The 16,854-nt window shown below is 38.8% G+C and overlaps 1 protein-coding gene and 1 pseudogene across 1 annotated transcript in view; one reads left to right on the top strand and one right to left on the bottom strand.

The window, feature by feature from the left end:
• Positions 1-16,854, top strand: part of tspan7 (tetraspanin 7) — a 78,792-nt gene that overhangs the window by 16,983 nt on the left and 44,955 nt on the right. The gene's annotated exons all lie outside the window — the stretch shown is intronic.
• On the bottom strand, positions 6,146-6,242 carry LOC148835850 (U6 spliceosomal RNA; annotated as a pseudogene).

Here is a 16,854-nt window from a genome sequence, read left to right as displayed (position 1 = left end):
TTGAAGTCCTGACGTCAATTGGCAAAACTCTGATTGGTTCTATCAATGATAAAGTTGTTTAGAAGAGTATATTAAGCAAATAGGGTGGCACAGTGGTTAGCTTTTGCTGCTTGGCAGCACTGTGTTCCCAGTTCAGTTCCTAACGTGCTATCACTGTGGAATTTGCATGTTCTTCCTGTGGGTTTCCTCCCACAGTCCAAAATCGCTATACTGTCCAGTAGAAATCCAATAGAAATATACAATCCAATAGAAATATTGCTCTAAACTTCATAAAGACATGCTGGTGGGTAAGTCAGATACTGTGAATTCTCCCTGGTGTGCGTGTTTGCGTGTTTGTGTCTGCACCCTGCGATGGACTGGCGTCCTGTCCAGGGAGTATCCCGCCTTGTGCCCACTGCTTTCCAGAATAGACTCCGGGCCACCATGATCCTGGTTGGATAAGTAGTTAAGCTAAAGAAACAGTCCCGATTCATAGCTATTCAGGTCTGCAGAATGTTTGTGCAGAGCTTCTTGGAGTCATCTGATAATAATGTAATGCAAATGTGTGGACGAATAGCATTATGGTGCAGTGTGAACATGCCTTATTAGAGTAGCATTGCAAGCCCTCAAGGTAAAACTTTATTTTTAGGAAAGTCACATTTTTTTTTACTTGATGCTGTGATTTTTGTTTACTCCATGAAGAAACCAAGTGTTGGGGTCTATTGATGTACTGTAAATCATTTTTGATCAGTTCAACGGGTCGTGTGTCCACTGTGTGCGTGTTAAGAGACATTTGGAACAAAAGTCAGAATATCCTTCCAGACCAGCATTTCTTTCATTGCAACAGTACCTGAGTAATTGGTGCTGTAAGTAAGGGTGGATGAGAAGAATAACTGAGCTGGAGACCCCTGCTGTACATAGGGGAGGTCAAGTGTGTGAAGTGTGGTGTGTGCTGGGCTAGCAGGGTGAGTGAGCGAACACCAGCCTGTTCACATGACATGTCACCTGATCCTTGGCACATGGGAGAAGGCAGGGAGGCAGCTGGCTTGTAAGAACAGCAGCTCGATCTTGAATCAGCGTTTCCTGTTCCCAGGGCCCGGGAAGGGGTTTTACAGAGTGATCCCTCTCTGCCTTAATTTCTGTTTCCTCTTTTTAATTCTGATAAGTTGTGTCAAGGAGTCCTTGCTCAGACTGCCTGAGGTTAACGGTGTCTCAAACAGGGGGTGAATTTAGGTGGCATTTTACAACTGTGGTTCTGAATCCAGAAGCAGGATTTGGTTTTTCTGTACAGCCAGGTTGTCCTTTTCTGCTTTTTTCTCCTTCTGTGTTTATCTGAAAGAAAGAACCCTTTGACTTTGTACTGTGGGTTCACACTTCAGCATGTAATTAATATATGACTCGAATTTTTTGTGATATACCCAGAGCACTGTTGGGAATTAGTTTCACTTTCTCAGTATAACCCACATGTTGAGCCAAATCTTAGAATGAAAGAGTATAGAGTTATTCTGGCCTCAGATTAAGCAGTATTTGGTCTTCATGGCAGGATGTTGTGTTTATCGTGTATAATCATGTTAATAAAGCAGAGTTAATATAATACATTCATGCAGTGTGTGTGGGAAGAAAAGAATGTTCTAACATTCTTAGAACATAATCAAATATGATTGCATATAGAAGAGTACAGTAGATAACATTTTCTTTTTTCTTGTAATATGACTCCTATATTAGCTGCCCCAACATGACGTTGTCCAGATTGCACAATATAAATGTTGAAAAAATGTTTTGAACCATATGGCAACTTTGTGATTAATATTGCTGTTTTGTATTTTTAAATTCCAGTTAAATCGGAGGGGGGAAATGTCATCTGATAACTGTGAGAGAGAGAGAGAGAAACCTCTTATGCTGAAGGAACACTCCTAATGTTTACTATATTAAAAATAGAAGAGGAGTCCTGCACTGTCTCCTGTCAGAACTGGAGCAGCAGTAAGAGGTGGTCAGTCACAGGCTTACGTATAGTTCTTAAGTCTTAAAAAGTACAAAAGTACTTCAGAAATGTGCAAACAGAATCAAAAAGGCATAAAAACATCTGCACATTGCAATAAAAGAAACCCTTGTCAAACACATTATTCCTGTGTGCCATGCACTTCAGTTTTTCCTTCCTCATTCCTTTTCTTTTCTACATTTTGATTTCCCCCAATGCTTCTGTCTGCTGCGTCCAAACTGTTCATTTGTTTTGTGTGTACTACCCCTGCAGAAGCTTCATTTTCTTTCTGTACTGGAGACCGGAAGTTGAGGCTGAACTTATCTTTGGCAACATTCTGATCTTACTGGAGCATGTTTTGGAGGCTCACAGCATGCCTATGATCTGTCATCCCATCAGCTTCATGCTCTGCTGGGTCTTTATTGGTCCAGGAATAGGGAACCCTTACGGGCTTTGTATTGCTTTCAGCCACTGATGTTTTTTGGGGGGTCTGACATTTTTCATTTAGCACTGCAATATTCATTATTCATTCATTATTTCTACCCGTATCTCCAGATGTCTTGAGCACAGCAGGTAAATGACCCTTCTGTGTGTGCTTATAATGGGATTGCATTATGGAGTGAGGAAAACCTTGCAGTAATCTTTTTCGGAGGGTATATCCCCCTCATTGGAGTGTCGCGCACTATAGGCCAGGACTGGAGGAGCACCTGCCTTACAGTTAATGATTGCAGAAGGTTTTTGCTGAATGTTAGTTTTCCGGACTAGAAATCGGCTTCCTTTGTTAGATATTTGCCCATCTGTTTGTAATGCTTGAACTGTGAAAGGCACCATATATCAGACTGCTTCTAAGCATGGCACTTGTGCGGACAGAAAGCACTGATGTACAATTTGCAGAGCAAGATAAGAAGCCTTTATCTCAAAGTAAACACATTTGTAGCGGAGATGTGAAATGAACTCCTGGTCCTGTAGAGAATCGGAATCTTTTGGTTTGCATTTCCAAGTTCGTAACGATTAAATTGAATCAATTATTGATTGTTGGGATTTGTCGCTGAGAATGTTGTGTTCCTTGTAAAAGATACATGACTCCTTCTAATAGCAGCAGAGAATATTCATGTCAAAGCACAGTTTTCCCCACTAACACGTTGCAGAGCCACATTAAGGAGCTCCGTGGTTGTTGGTGAACCACAGCTAAATATTATAACCCCCAAACAGAATGTTTTAAAAACAGCCTTTATCGTTGTGACTTCAGAAATGAGTGAACTCGCCTGTAGTGTTCTGATAACGGAGCTCAGGATGTAGTTGCGTTACATTGGCAATTACAGAAGATCTAGCTATTACCACTTTCCTCTGTGGTGCAGGATGTTACACATCTCTAATAAGAGCAGCCATTAAAATAGCAGGTTAACAGTGTTGTTTGAATTAGTATCTAAAAATTGCTGGGATTAAATGTCTTAAGTAGCAGTGAAGCTTGGGGAAAGGGAATATAAAAATCTAGGTTCTAGAAAACATTAATAAACCTACGATGCAGGGTGTGGTTATACAGGAGCAGCCTGGGGCCTCTGGGGGAGACTTTTGCCCTGCAGGACAGGATTAGAAATTTCTTACGTACTGTATATCACAAGCAAATGTTGGGTTTTTTTTCCACTGCCCTCTATTTTCAAACTACTGTAGTTAAAGGGAAAAAATAGTTCAGAATCAGGTTTGCAAGTGACTCTTAAAGCAAATTACAAAATGCAGAGATCATTTTCTTGACTTTTCCTATAGCTTTGGTGGAAAGTGATTCTGTAGAATATCTACAATAAAATGGTTACAATATTTATCTCAGACAAAGTACACTTGGAACAGCATGTCTTGTATAAGAAAACAAATCTTAATTTTGTTTGGTTATTAGAAATTGGTTTTAGAAAACAAAGGGAAAGAGTAAGATGTTGATTTACTCTACCCCAGGTACTGTATGTGCTGTATATACACAATGTAAATAATTGCTAGAAGTAACCAATCCTCTTTGTTAATGCTTTCTTCAGAACATATTCTTTGTTGAAACTAGGCAAGCGGGTGTCTAATTCCCCAAGTACTGAGTAAGCAATACTGTCATGGATCTCTTCCAGGCCTCTTTCAAATGAAAACAAGAGGACTTAAGTGGTTACCTTTAAGATAAAGCTTTATGTTGAATTAATTTTGAAGGAACATATGTTTTAAATATATAATAAATGTAGAGAAATAGAAAAACTATTAGAAATAGAAAACAGAAAATAGAAAATGAATAGTGGTGAAATAGAGATGTTTTATACACGAGAATAAAATTTTTTATTTATATATTTAAAACTTCACACTTCTTCACCACCCTTCGCTAACAACTAAGGAGAGCCCTGTCAATGAGAATCTTTAGTTCAGTTGTTTGGGCGTCAACCTTTAAGCTCAATTGTAATCAGGGTTCAACAGCGTGGTTTGCACAATCAGAAGCAGGAATGGCTTCATGCCCTTCATGTTTATGGAAGAGGCAAATATATGCTGTCCTGTCTCCTGAGGTCTGACATCTCTCCCCTGTGTTAGGGGGCATTGCCCTTTACTGCTTTTTTCTTTGATCTGGCAAAACTTTTCAGTATTGACTTCTGTCTTTCTTCAGGCTTAAGGAAATGATGTCATCTGCTGAAAATGGAAGAATTATGCCTCGTCATAGGGAAGTCTACAATACCTTACATTAAGGGTTTACAGGGTGCACATAAAAGTGTTCGGTCTATTCAAGTAGTTGTCAAGGGAAATTTGTTCACCACAGAACATGATATCTAGTATAATGTACATTCAAATGAACTTCAACAGCAGGTCTAACATCAGTCGTGGACACATCGAGTTGATAAATTGCCCCTTTTTGTGTTATGTCTTTGTCCGTGGGAATATGTTCCACCTGGTCCAGTTTTATTGTTCCATGAGCAACTAACTTAATAAGCAAAATGTATTCTATTGCAATCAATAGTATCTAAAGTTTTCATTCTGAATTTCTTTACTGCTGCTCAGGTTATTTAATTAAAGGAAGAGGGATTGATTTTTTTTTCTTCTCTACCTGTGGTCAAGGGGTGCCCGATGACTCTCAGAATTCAATTAGGCCCTATCGAATTTGGCCCTATTGTGTTAAAATCAGCTCTCACACTCCATACGGTTTTGTGCTTGTGTGGTAATGCTCCGACTAATTGTTTGTTGAGATGTCCTTAACCCTTGCTTTTCTTTTGACAGTGAGCATTATAATTAGTGTACTGACTTTAGTCTGGTCTTTAACCAGGGTCCAGAGACTGCTGCTGTTCAATAAATAAACCTACTGGGTGGTGAGAGAAATCCTTAGCTGAGGTCTGTTTCTCTACATTCTGAATGCTAGTATCAACTCTTTGCACCTTGAGTATTAATTATTAATTTGTCTGATGCTTTTATCCAAAATGTAACTAACATTTGTTCCTATTCATGCAGCTGGGCAATTCAGTCTTGCTACTTGATTAAAGGACCTTGCTCAAGGGTACAACAGCAGTGTTCTTGCTCGTACAGTATTTGCCAGCCCTAACCACTACTTCACATTGCTGTGTCCCAGGACCGGCTGGCAATATGACAGATATGAAGGAAGACCTGCAGAAATGTAGCAAAGGGACACTTGCCTGTCAGTGACGCAGTGCTGATAGATGCAGTGATTTTGAAAGCTTTTAGAGACAAAATAAAGGGCAGTACTGTAGTCTGTTATGCACATATTTCTAATCAAATGAATTATTTTTTATTGAAAGGCAAACCCATGAAGCTTGCGTTCGTTTCCAAAAATCTGTTGAATGCTAAAAAGATAACTAAGCAATACAAATGCATTGCCAAATTGTTTTTAATCAAACTGGAATATTAGTTGGTTAACAGTGCAGCGCCCTCATCTGGCGGTGATGAGGCGCTGAGCAGGTGCATGATGGGATAGTTGAAAAGCTGTCCAGAATAGTTGGGAACTAGCAGGGACATCGTTAACTCCTGGGACTTGGAGGAAGGACAGGGGTTTATGTACTGTACATGTAGTACGAGTGGGTGTGACTGTCCCATGTGTCTTTGTCCTGCTCTGTGATCTCGGGTTTCCACCTGGACATTCCAGACCTGTTTTAGTCAGGACCCTGCACCTTCATAAAGTGTTGTGGTGTTTTTTTATCTTCTTGGCTGGCAAGTGCAGTCCTTTTAAGGATAGCAAACCTATTTCTTTCTGATCACGCGCAGGGGCCATGCTAATCTTCTCTGTATCGTTCCAATTTAAGTGTATGTGCTGCCGAAGCAAGTGAATGGCTGTACCTCTATTGTATCCGTGCTCAAAGAATGAAATCGGTAATAAATGAATATATGTATAGTTATACGGAAAAAAAACTCTGATCAATAAAAGAATACTTCCATAGCTACTTGTCTATGCGATTGTTGCCCACTTTACAGTAGTCTGTTGAAAACAGTCACCATTAAGAAAACCTTGCTCTTCTGTGAATGGTGTAAGTATAGTAAAAATAAACGTGAGTGTTAAATGGAAAACACTGTTCACCTAAACAAGTGGTAGATTGCTCTCAGCACCTTACCAGTGATTGTGACTCTTATTCATTTAGGTGTCAAATCAAGAAGGTTAATATTTTCATAAGGAAACATCACAAAGTTCTAACACACTTCATGGTTGTGTCTTGAAATTAGTGGACCTCTATATAAAAAATACATATGCCTTCCTGAAATTGTTACCAATCTTAGCGTTCATTCATTTTCCTGCTAATCATGTGATAGTTTTATTATTGTTAATAAGGCCATGAAACTGTATTTACATTATGTTTGTGGGTTTGTGGGTGGTTTGTGTTATGTTTACCTTCAGTTTTGGTACTCAAGTGAATTGTTAGGTACATACTGTAGATAAAAATAGTCTCAGCAATAATAAATAACAAAAAAGGACTGAAATAAGAAGTTAAACGCCAGTGTGTTCTCGAATGCCACGTTGAAGACTTCATTATGTCCCATTCATAAAAAATCACATGAGTGTCTTAAAAAGGCTATTTTATTGAGAACACGACAATGTGGTCTTTAGGTACTGTACATTGTGATGAACGTTACCTTCACAGTGCAAGGCAAGAAAATCATTATGTGCAGAAATATTGGCTTGTTAGTAGTGTAAGTATTTGACATGCCAGTAGTGCTACAGATCCAATAGAAGAGAGAGGCTTCAGTTCTCCTCCTTTGTGTTGAGGGCCTTTTTACTTCTACAGTCTTGTCAGTGATTGAAACATTTTTAAAACTGTTGCTTGTAGATTAGAAAGTAACAGCTCTGAATGTCATCAGAAAAGAATAGCTCTGAAAGCCATCATTCTTAAGAACTCCCACTGTCTATATTATGGAGCCACATTTTATCATTTAAATGAAAGGTGTCCTTGGTCTTACTTGACCTCAGAGCTGCCTGTTTCCATTTTATTTAGTTTACAGCTGTTGTTTTTCTAAATGCAAAGTTCAGAGTGCACTGAGATTCTTCTGCGGAACATGATACAGTATGTTTTGTTGACCTAAACCAAAACCAAAATTCTAGTCTCACTTCTTTCACAATCTAATGAGATTAATCCTTTTTGAAATTATTAAACCCTTTTAAAGGTGGCCTCAAAAAGTCTCTGTGACTGTGGTTGGCCACAGACACAGATTGACGCATCACTGAAGGACATCTGTGTGCAGCTCAGGATAGTCTTACAACCTAGGTTTGGAAAGTAATAAACAGGGCATCAGGGGGCTCATTCAGCAGGTGGTCGTATCAAGTAGGGAGGTATCTAAAAGAATGCCTGCAGACAACGTAGGTATGTTCTAGGACTTGGAAAAACAGATAATGAGGTCCATTTTAGGATATGCAACGATTCAAAGTCTAGTTTAGGATTTGTGAAGGAAAAGTCCTGCAAAAGCTTGGAGAGGTGATAAAGTGTAGATCAGGGACTCACAAGGCTCTTTGGAGAATAGCCATATTGATTCCCAGCCTGTATAGACTCTTGTTGGGTAATAGCCAGAGTTAGCTTTTCAGCACTGGCTGGAATAATGAAAGCAACCACTCTTGAGTTCATTTTCCTGGGAGTCAGTTTACCTTTCCGAGAGCTCTTCGGCACACAGGGATTTCTGGGCTGTTTTCCAAAGCAAGGAAAGCCCTGAGCCTGATGAACGAGTTATGATCATCTGTAGGGCGAACAGGAGGGTTTTCTCGGCAAAAGCAAGTCTGTTTTTCCAGCTATTGGTGTAAAATATAACATTCAGCAGGTGCAGAGTCTTGGAGTGGAAACTGTAAACAGGCAGTATGGGTTAGGCAGGGCTGTGAGCCGAGCACAGAATATTTACCGAGTGGTCAATTGAGAGGAATAGGAAATTCGGACACTGGAACCAGCCACACTCTGGTTTGTGTGAGGTTCCTGAGGACACACTATGCCTTTGGAGAATCTTCCTCAAATCTTAACAACTCTGCACTGTGACCAGTGGTTTTTCTCAGGTGCGGACACTTCTGGGATGCCTCAGTGAGAGGCAGTCTGTCAGTATCTTCCCTAAACACTCACTACAGGAGCAACAGAAAATGGGCTCAGGCACAGCAGTGGAGACTTCAGATTTAATCAGGAAAAGTGGGTTGTTAAGGTGGGCCCTGATTTAATGTCCATAGTTTAAGCTCCAGCATAAGGGATTGCAGAGCAGCTGTTTCAACAGAAAGTCAATAAAGTGTTAATAACTGTAACTGTAATGCAGACAAGGCATTCATGAAATGTCTCTTCTGAAAAACCATAAATGCCTCTTATCAGCACGGCATGGTTAATGATGACAATCTTCTGGTCCACTTTTTATGTTCATAGAAATTGGTTTGAACTTGTACAGACCATATCAGTTCATAAATAATGAATAACAGTAAGTTATATGTTAACTAACAATAAATTGTATGTTATTTAACTTTGTTGTTGGTGGTGCTGCTGCTGTTCTGTGTTTATGTTTTGGTGTTTCTTTAATGTCTTTGTATTGGAGCATACATGCAAATAAGCATTTCATTGTATTTGTACACGTGACAAAGGGACTGACCTGAAATATGTACCCTCTTGGTGTGTACAGTATCTACAGGTATAGTAATTCCACTACAGCCTTTTTCCACTTTTTCCACATCCACTGAGGAGGAATTATCCAGCCATATGTGGTTTGCTTTTCTTACTGGCTCTAAATTATTTTAATTAATGGACAGTCCTTGTGAGAGAGGAGTTTATTTGCCTTATGTATGTGTACATTGGGATTCATATTTGCGCTGTTCTCTCAGGATGTTCATAGTACAATAGACAACACTTTCACACAATGTGCACAGTATATTACAGAATCATAAATGATAACAGTGCAACAAAGCACAATAACATACAACAGGTAGTACAGAACAATAAACACAAGGACAATAAATGGTGATGGAGATTAGGGTAAAGGTGAGGGGTTGTAAATGTTACACAAAGTAGTAATAAGGGTACTGTAATTTTCTCTTCTTTAAAATCCGAAACTCCAATCTCCATGGGCAGTGTGTATTTCCACGATGCAGTGCTCCTGAAAGGCACCTCAGAGTTTATTTCAGTATGAAAGTGATGGTCCTACTGTGCTAAATAATGATATGCCATATGGTAAAGAGCTCCTGCGTTTGGACATAAATCAAGTTCTTCAGCTGTAATATTTTAAGTGGATTAATGTTTTCTAAAGTATTTGCTTATTATACAGTGGCACAACATTTCATGCTGCACGTAGAAAAATCCTTCATTAAGCAGCAGCAACTTTAATCAGACTGCAGGTAAGAAGTCGAGCTCTTCAGATATTTATGTCAGTAAAGATATCGCTATTTCACTTTGGCTAGCCCCTTCCTGTTTAACTGATTCTTAAGCAGCTGTCAGATTTCAATAGAACAAGGCGTATAATGTGTAAATAAAAGTACAATACCTATTACGAAACGAGCATTTCATGAGCTGTCAATGGTTATCAGCTTATGATTAATGCTGTCTAATTGCAATTTCAGCTGTAATTGCATTCAGCCCTAGCGTGTCCAGCTGAGTGTTGTAGAACATCAATCCCTGGTTTTCGTCGAAGACATTTTTAAGTACAGTACCTTGATCCTTAATTCTCATTAGTCAGCTGAATAATTATGGCAGTGTTTTCTAAACAGGGTGAGCTACACATCATATAGAAAAGGGCCATTGTGTCTAGCAATATAATGAATGCTGCTGCTTCACTGTTGTGTGTAGTGTCATCGTAGGGAGTTGGCACTGTGGCTAAGGATCTGTGCTTGTGGCTGGAAGGTTGCTGGTTCAAATCCCGTGGCCAGCAGAGGAATTGTGCTCCATTGGGCCCCTGAGCAAGCCCCTTTACCCCAGCTGTTCCAGGGGCGCCGTATAAATGGCTGACCCTGCTCTCTGACCCCAAGCTTCTTTCCTTGACTGTGTGCCTGTGTGTCTCATGGGGAGCAAGCTGGGGTAAGTGAAAAGAGAAATTCCTAATGCAAGAAATTGTATATGGCCAATAAAGTGATCTTATCTTATCTAAACAGTTTTTTTATATATACATCCATTCTTTTATTCATCGGTTTTTTGGTGACCTGTCCTCATGAGGATTGTGATAGACGTTAAATCTGTATATATTCAAATTAAAACATTTGTTAGTAGAGCAAAATAATGTTTATGAAGGATGTCAGTAATAATCCAAAGACAGGATAGGAGGAAGTTTCAAACAAATTTACTGTCTCATAGAAAAATGTTAGTTCCTCTCCTAGCTCAATTAACAAGCTTCTCTCATTTTTAATATTTGCTAAAATAGAACACATATGGGTCCTTTTAATTAGCTGACCCAGTAAAGGTGCTCACTGGAGCACGGGTCTGTGATCATGGGTTCGAGTCATGTCCCTAATCAACTCGAACCTGCATCCCCTGAGCAGTAGCACAGACACTTGAACCAATAGTAGCAATACTAACATGCATAACAAAGGTGCACTACGATGGGTTGTGGAAGTGGCACAGAGGATTATAGGTTGTGATTTACCTTCCATCGGTGAGATCCACACCATCCGCTGTCTCAATAAAGCCCAAATCCATCATTCAGGATCCCAACCATCTTAGCCACAAACTGTTCTCCTTCCTGTGCTCTGGGAAGCAGCACTGCACTATTAAAGCATGGATCACTAGACTCAAGAACAGCTTCTACCCTACTGCAGTGTGCATTCTTAACAGCTTACTGCAATGCCTCAGACTCAATACACTTCTTTGCTGTGCACTTTTTGAATACCATGTTTATTTTTCTTTCTCTTCTACATGTTTTTGTTCTGGTTGTATTATTTATTATGTTTGGAAAGTACTGTGTACATTGTGTGGTGTTATCTGTTGTACTTTGTTGTCTGGAATTCCAATGTACGTGTATATATGGCAGTAAACTCCTCTACTACTACTGCTACTGAACCTCATGAAAAGGAAAGGACGGGACTGCAGTGATTACAGGCCTGTGGTGCTCTCTGAGAGGGACGCGCCTTTCCTTCAATCGGTGCGGACCCTCCTAAAACAGGTTGATGTACTTGTGACGTGTTAAAATGGCTCATAGGCAGGTGGATGGGAGGACTCTGCATACACGTTCTCATTCTCCCAGATGTGGAGTCACAGGGTTTTTAGGTACGAATGTGAAAAAACGCAAGACTACTCCAGTTTTTTTTTATTTTGGGTAGGCATAAGAAAAAAATAACTGGAAGTTATTTTTTATAATTCATATACCAAACAGAATTTACTTATCTCAATTAACAAATCTGCTGTACATTTTAACCCACCATTTCTAACAAAAGACCGAACAAACCTGCTTTATTCAGGACATCTATAGCTGTTTCCCATTATTTTTGTTTGCTGTTTTTATTAAATTTGCCCAGTTGGCCTCAAGACTTCCTGAAATATTTCTTTACTTGTTTTTTTCCTGATATCCCCAAAGGCATTCTCTCCTGTCCCAGATTCCAAAATTTAGAAATTGTGTAGATTTTTTTTAATCCTTTCCTCCATCTTGCCTCTGCTGGAAAGTTTCCAGTATTTGTTTTTGTTTTACACTGGCCTTGTGAGTTATAATGATACATTGTCCATTGTCTCATTTAAAAAAAAACATGCGCTTTATTTTAATATTTTACACATATAAATAGGGTGGCTTGTTTTTAGCCACTGGGCTATCTTTTTAGCTGAGTGGGCTGTTCATCAATCCGATAATGCAGCAGAATTGCTCTGAGCGTAAAGCAGGGGAAGCAAATGATTTTTACTGTTGTGTCGTTCTGAGCTGCACAGTGTCATAAGTAAAATGGAATAAACTGATACCCCTTTTGTAAGTCCTTTCTATGGAGAAATTTATGAAAGTTTTAAAGTCTTGTCGCCTCTCATTCCCATGTCTTGGACAGACTCATCAGCTTTTCACAGGTTCAGTTTATCTCACGCTGCCAGTTCACATGCAGGCAAGGGAAAATACAATCTTGGCACCTGACCACTAATCATGTGTGCTGCGGGACCCTGGAATTATATTTTCCGCCTGTGAATCTGTAAACTCTGATTAGCAGAAGAAAACTCTGTCTTCAAAAGTCTTGCCACGTGATCCAAGACAAGCTCATTTGGAGCTACAGTGATCAGCTCTCCCCAAACCCCCCTTCTGTGGCTGCTCTGCTCTATTTTTCTAAATTAGTGTATGAAAATGGACTGGCATTTCTGTGATAAGAACAAAACAGTTGAGGAGAAAAAAGCATCCCAAATTGCCACCTCACCATACTGTTGAATGGTCTTGTCCAAGTTCAGTCTGACTTTTTGTATTCTGGACAGACTTTTTTCATTGATCAAGAAAACAGTAGTCATTATTCCCATGAAGGGGAGTGCGCCCTTGAAAGAATTGAATCTTGTGAGTGCAGACGCCAGCATTTCGTTTAAAAGCCTGTGATTATTCCCCAAAATAACAGAGACAAGCATCATAGCTCTCAAAAAAACTCACCTCTTGGTCTATTGTGTTGCAGATGGTTTGTACAGATCAAACAGCTTGTGAGTGCTAGTAGTCAAGTTTATTTAATCTGTTTTGACATTTTAGTTGCAAATGGAATATCCCAGCAGGTAAATCATCGTGTTATTTGCCAGAGAAACAATATTGGCTCAAAACCCACTTTTCTTGTTTACAGCCCTGAAAATGTGTTCATTTTGGCCACCACGAATAAATTAGGACCTTGAGGTGTCTTTGTACTGAAGGTCAGACACTTTTACTGGGCCGATGGAGATGTTTAGAGGACACGTGTCTGAGGATACTGCCTGGAGGCTAAGACCTTAATGAAACTTAAAGTAACTTCTTATCCCAGTTGTAGAACTGAGCATCACTGTCCCTCTGTTTGTATTTCCCTTAATTAAGATCTGGTTTGCTCTAATAAAGAGAATATAAGGTGATAAGCAGATTGTGAATTGACAGGTTGAGGTACTCTGGACCATTTATCTCCATGTTTACTCTTCATTAAGCAATATTATCACTGTCAGACTTAATTTACCACAAAGTGATGAAGCGCATTTTCTACAAAACCTTTCTCTGCCACATCTTTCTGTAAGATGCTGTGGCTTGTTTGATTTCCTTCTTACTTGTTTATCTATGATTCTGTTGTAGAGACGGCAGCAAGGATTAGCCAGTCAGTGGAAAGAATTGTTTGCGGTTCACAAAAATATGAAGGAACAAACAAGCACATTAAATAAAGTAGAAATAAAAGTGTAGCAGGTAAGCCACAGAACAAACTCGTCACTGTGCCAGATAGGGATTAGCTATATACCAGTTCCTCTCAGAAAACCACATTGATTCTTTAAAGGGTGACTTTAATAGGTATAGAAAGCTCACGCTGTGGGAAGGATTGCTCTTCCATTCTGATGTACAGCTGGTCTTTGTTCCAAATAATGCTTAATTAGTTAATACTTTTCTCAGTAGGAGGGTCAGTATAATAAGTAGTAAGTAGACAATGAACATTTGCTATATAAGGATTAGTTTGGAAAGTCCATTTGTCCTTGTCATTGATATTGTATGGAACAATATCGTAAAACCGTATTAGGGAACTGATTTAATAATGATTACAGTTCATTTTCATTCTTTTATTTTCTCAATGTCTGCACATCCTGTCCAGTTGACCCCCACTTTGGAGTGCTAAACCAGATGAAATGTTCTGGGGTTCTAACTGGAGGACCATATTTGCCATGTTAATGCTACATTTTTCTAGAACAATTTCACATCCTTACCCGACTTTCTTCCCAAAGAGTCCAATTGTTTTAACGCTTTGCTGACTAAGGGGACTTTTTCCTAAATCCGGAGTTCCTAAATGCATGTTATTCATATGCTGTAAACACTTATTTAATATTTTTAACCTTAGCTTTGGAAAACTGTGAAGGTCAAACAAATGACTTAGATATTACTGTACACATTTTTGTGGTGATTTCTGAAACAAGCTTCATTAGGGCTGTTTCTTTTCGGAAGGACGAAGGTTGCCGGGTAGGAGGCTGGGTTAATGCCAAACCTAAAGACAATTAGTTTCCATGTGTGGAATTTAAACTCAGTTGGATGGACAGTCAGCCTGTTTGGAATCTCAAGGGCCTTTAGGAGGATATTGGTTCTGCCTTCACTGACTCTTTTGCACATAGTCGGTAATGAAGCCCAGATTATAATTAGGTAGCATGCAAGTAGAGGTGCTATATCTTGGTTTACTTTTACCTGTCACAATGACAGATTGCCTCTTATTAGTAGCTTCAGAGCACACGCAGCAGTTAGTGTAAAATTTATACTCACACCGTGTGATTTAAGTCCTCACTTAGTTGTAAGAGTGCAGATCTCTTTCAATGTTGTAAAAGCAATACATCCTATTACCTTTAATGATAGAACATTTGCCTTTTCCCGTTGGAATCAATTCACGCTGTCTTTGTGAGAATTCAAGAATTCAGGAATGCCATTTATTCATTCATTAATTTTTTGTACTCAATACAGTTGCTGTGAAGTCTCTGTGTTTGTGCAGTGTTTAGTTAATTTAGTCCTCAAAATGCTATCCAGTCTTCTCTCCAGAAAGTACATTCAATACAAAGAATTGAAGGTTATTAATAATTGAAGGTAAATCTTAAAGATATACTGTATATCGGCAGTGTAACTTTATGAACTTTGAGTACTGCATTCACTAACCAATATGATACTGCAATGTACAGGAGCCCTCTTTTTAACAGACTTCAGATTTAGCAGACAAATTCTGTCTGTAAAATCGGAAATACAGGACATACTGTAGAATTTATATTTTGCCTTGTTTTATTATTTGTGCGATGTAATTTTAAAATTCAGGAATATCAGTTGATCCCTATATGGGTAAGTCTGTTGCTTATGATGGATTTTGTTTGTGTTTCATATGCTTTATTGAATTTTATTTATTATATTTTAATTGACTGTGTTGATAGCAATTGTTAAATGTTTAAAGATCCAGAAACTGGATATACTGTATACTATATATACTGCACTGTATTTTTACTCATATTCTGTTATAGTGTTTTGAGGCCGAAAAAACTTTGATTAAACGGACATTCAGCATGATTAACAAACACTCCTTTTTTCTATTATTGTGCTAATCTGAGGGTTTACTGTATGGCAATAATGCATTGAGGTCAGCTTCGTTTGAATACACTGCTGTACATCTCAGTTCTTATATAACTGCTACAACCCATCAAAAATGCAACAGAATAGACCAACTTCAGTATCGTAAGTCTTTTTCACTTGATAAAGTTACTGTACATCCATTTCCTAAATCCTTGGCTGAAGGTGACTAGAGCATGTAACTAATTATTTTACTTTATATTGCCCTTAGCTTCTGATAACAGAACACCCTGGACCTTAAGTGCTTGTGATCTTATCACACGCACACCTGCATTAAAACATCTTTTAAACCCTTAAAGTGCTCTCTTGCTGCAGTTCGTGAACTGCTACAAGAAAGCTGTTGCATGTCAGCTCTTTGCAAAGGACTGATTAGGTGCCCTGCCTTAAGGCTTGACCTTCTGAAAACAAATTATGCTTCATGTTTATCAACTAGCAAGGAAACCAACTGAAACGCCATTAAAATTCATGCTGCGTGAATGGCTTTTGGCAGGGAATTGTTAGCAGTACTCCTTGCTAGTTTGATTAATGAGTAATGGAGAAAGAAATGTTCATATCTCGTTATCCAGTTTATTTCTCTACCAATGTGTTGCATTCATATCATCTGCTGTCTTGCAAAGATTTTCGTTATATTTCAGTGATAACCTCAAATTTGTCTTCAGGTCATATGCTGGCCAATGTTTTCACAGAAGTAAAGTTTTTTAAATTATTAATTGCAATAGATATTGTAATAATTAAAATGCATTTAAAATGTGTAATGGTGGCATTGTCTAATTTGCAGCCTTAAGCAGTTTGGCTTAATAACTTAACTTTTTCAAACCTTATGGTCTGCTCTCTTAGTGACTCCTGTAAGGTAATGACTCCAGTAAGTCTAAATTACCACCTGCCGCTTTGCCTGTTGCATAGTGAGATTGGCGAGCCATCTTGTAGTCCTTAATCAAAGCTCTGTATGAACCTGTCTGCAGGTTAGTTGCTGCAAGCCCACTGTTCATGGAAATTAATACTGATTAAAGATTGATAGGGGATTGGCCAGGCCAGCACAGAAGAAGAAAACATGCGGAATCTCAAATTTCATGTGATATTTCAGTGTCCAGTGCCATGTTAGTCAGTATTAATAGCAATAACAAATAAGAAGAAATTTGTAATAGTAAAGAATTTACAATATAATACCTGTCATACGGTATCTGTCTTATTTGTTGATTAGGTAAAACCTAATAGGGATTTCTGTAAGACTACGTTTGTCCAGTTGACTG

This window comes from Atractosteus spatula, chromosome 4 (assembly GCF_055471065.1).
Source record: "Atractosteus spatula isolate fAtrSpa1 chromosome 4, fAtrSpa1.hap1, whole genome shotgun sequence".
Lineage (NCBI taxonomy): Eukaryota > Metazoa > Chordata > Actinopteri > Semionotiformes > Lepisosteidae > Atractosteus > Atractosteus spatula.
This window is presented reverse-complemented; position numbering and strand designations above follow the sequence as displayed.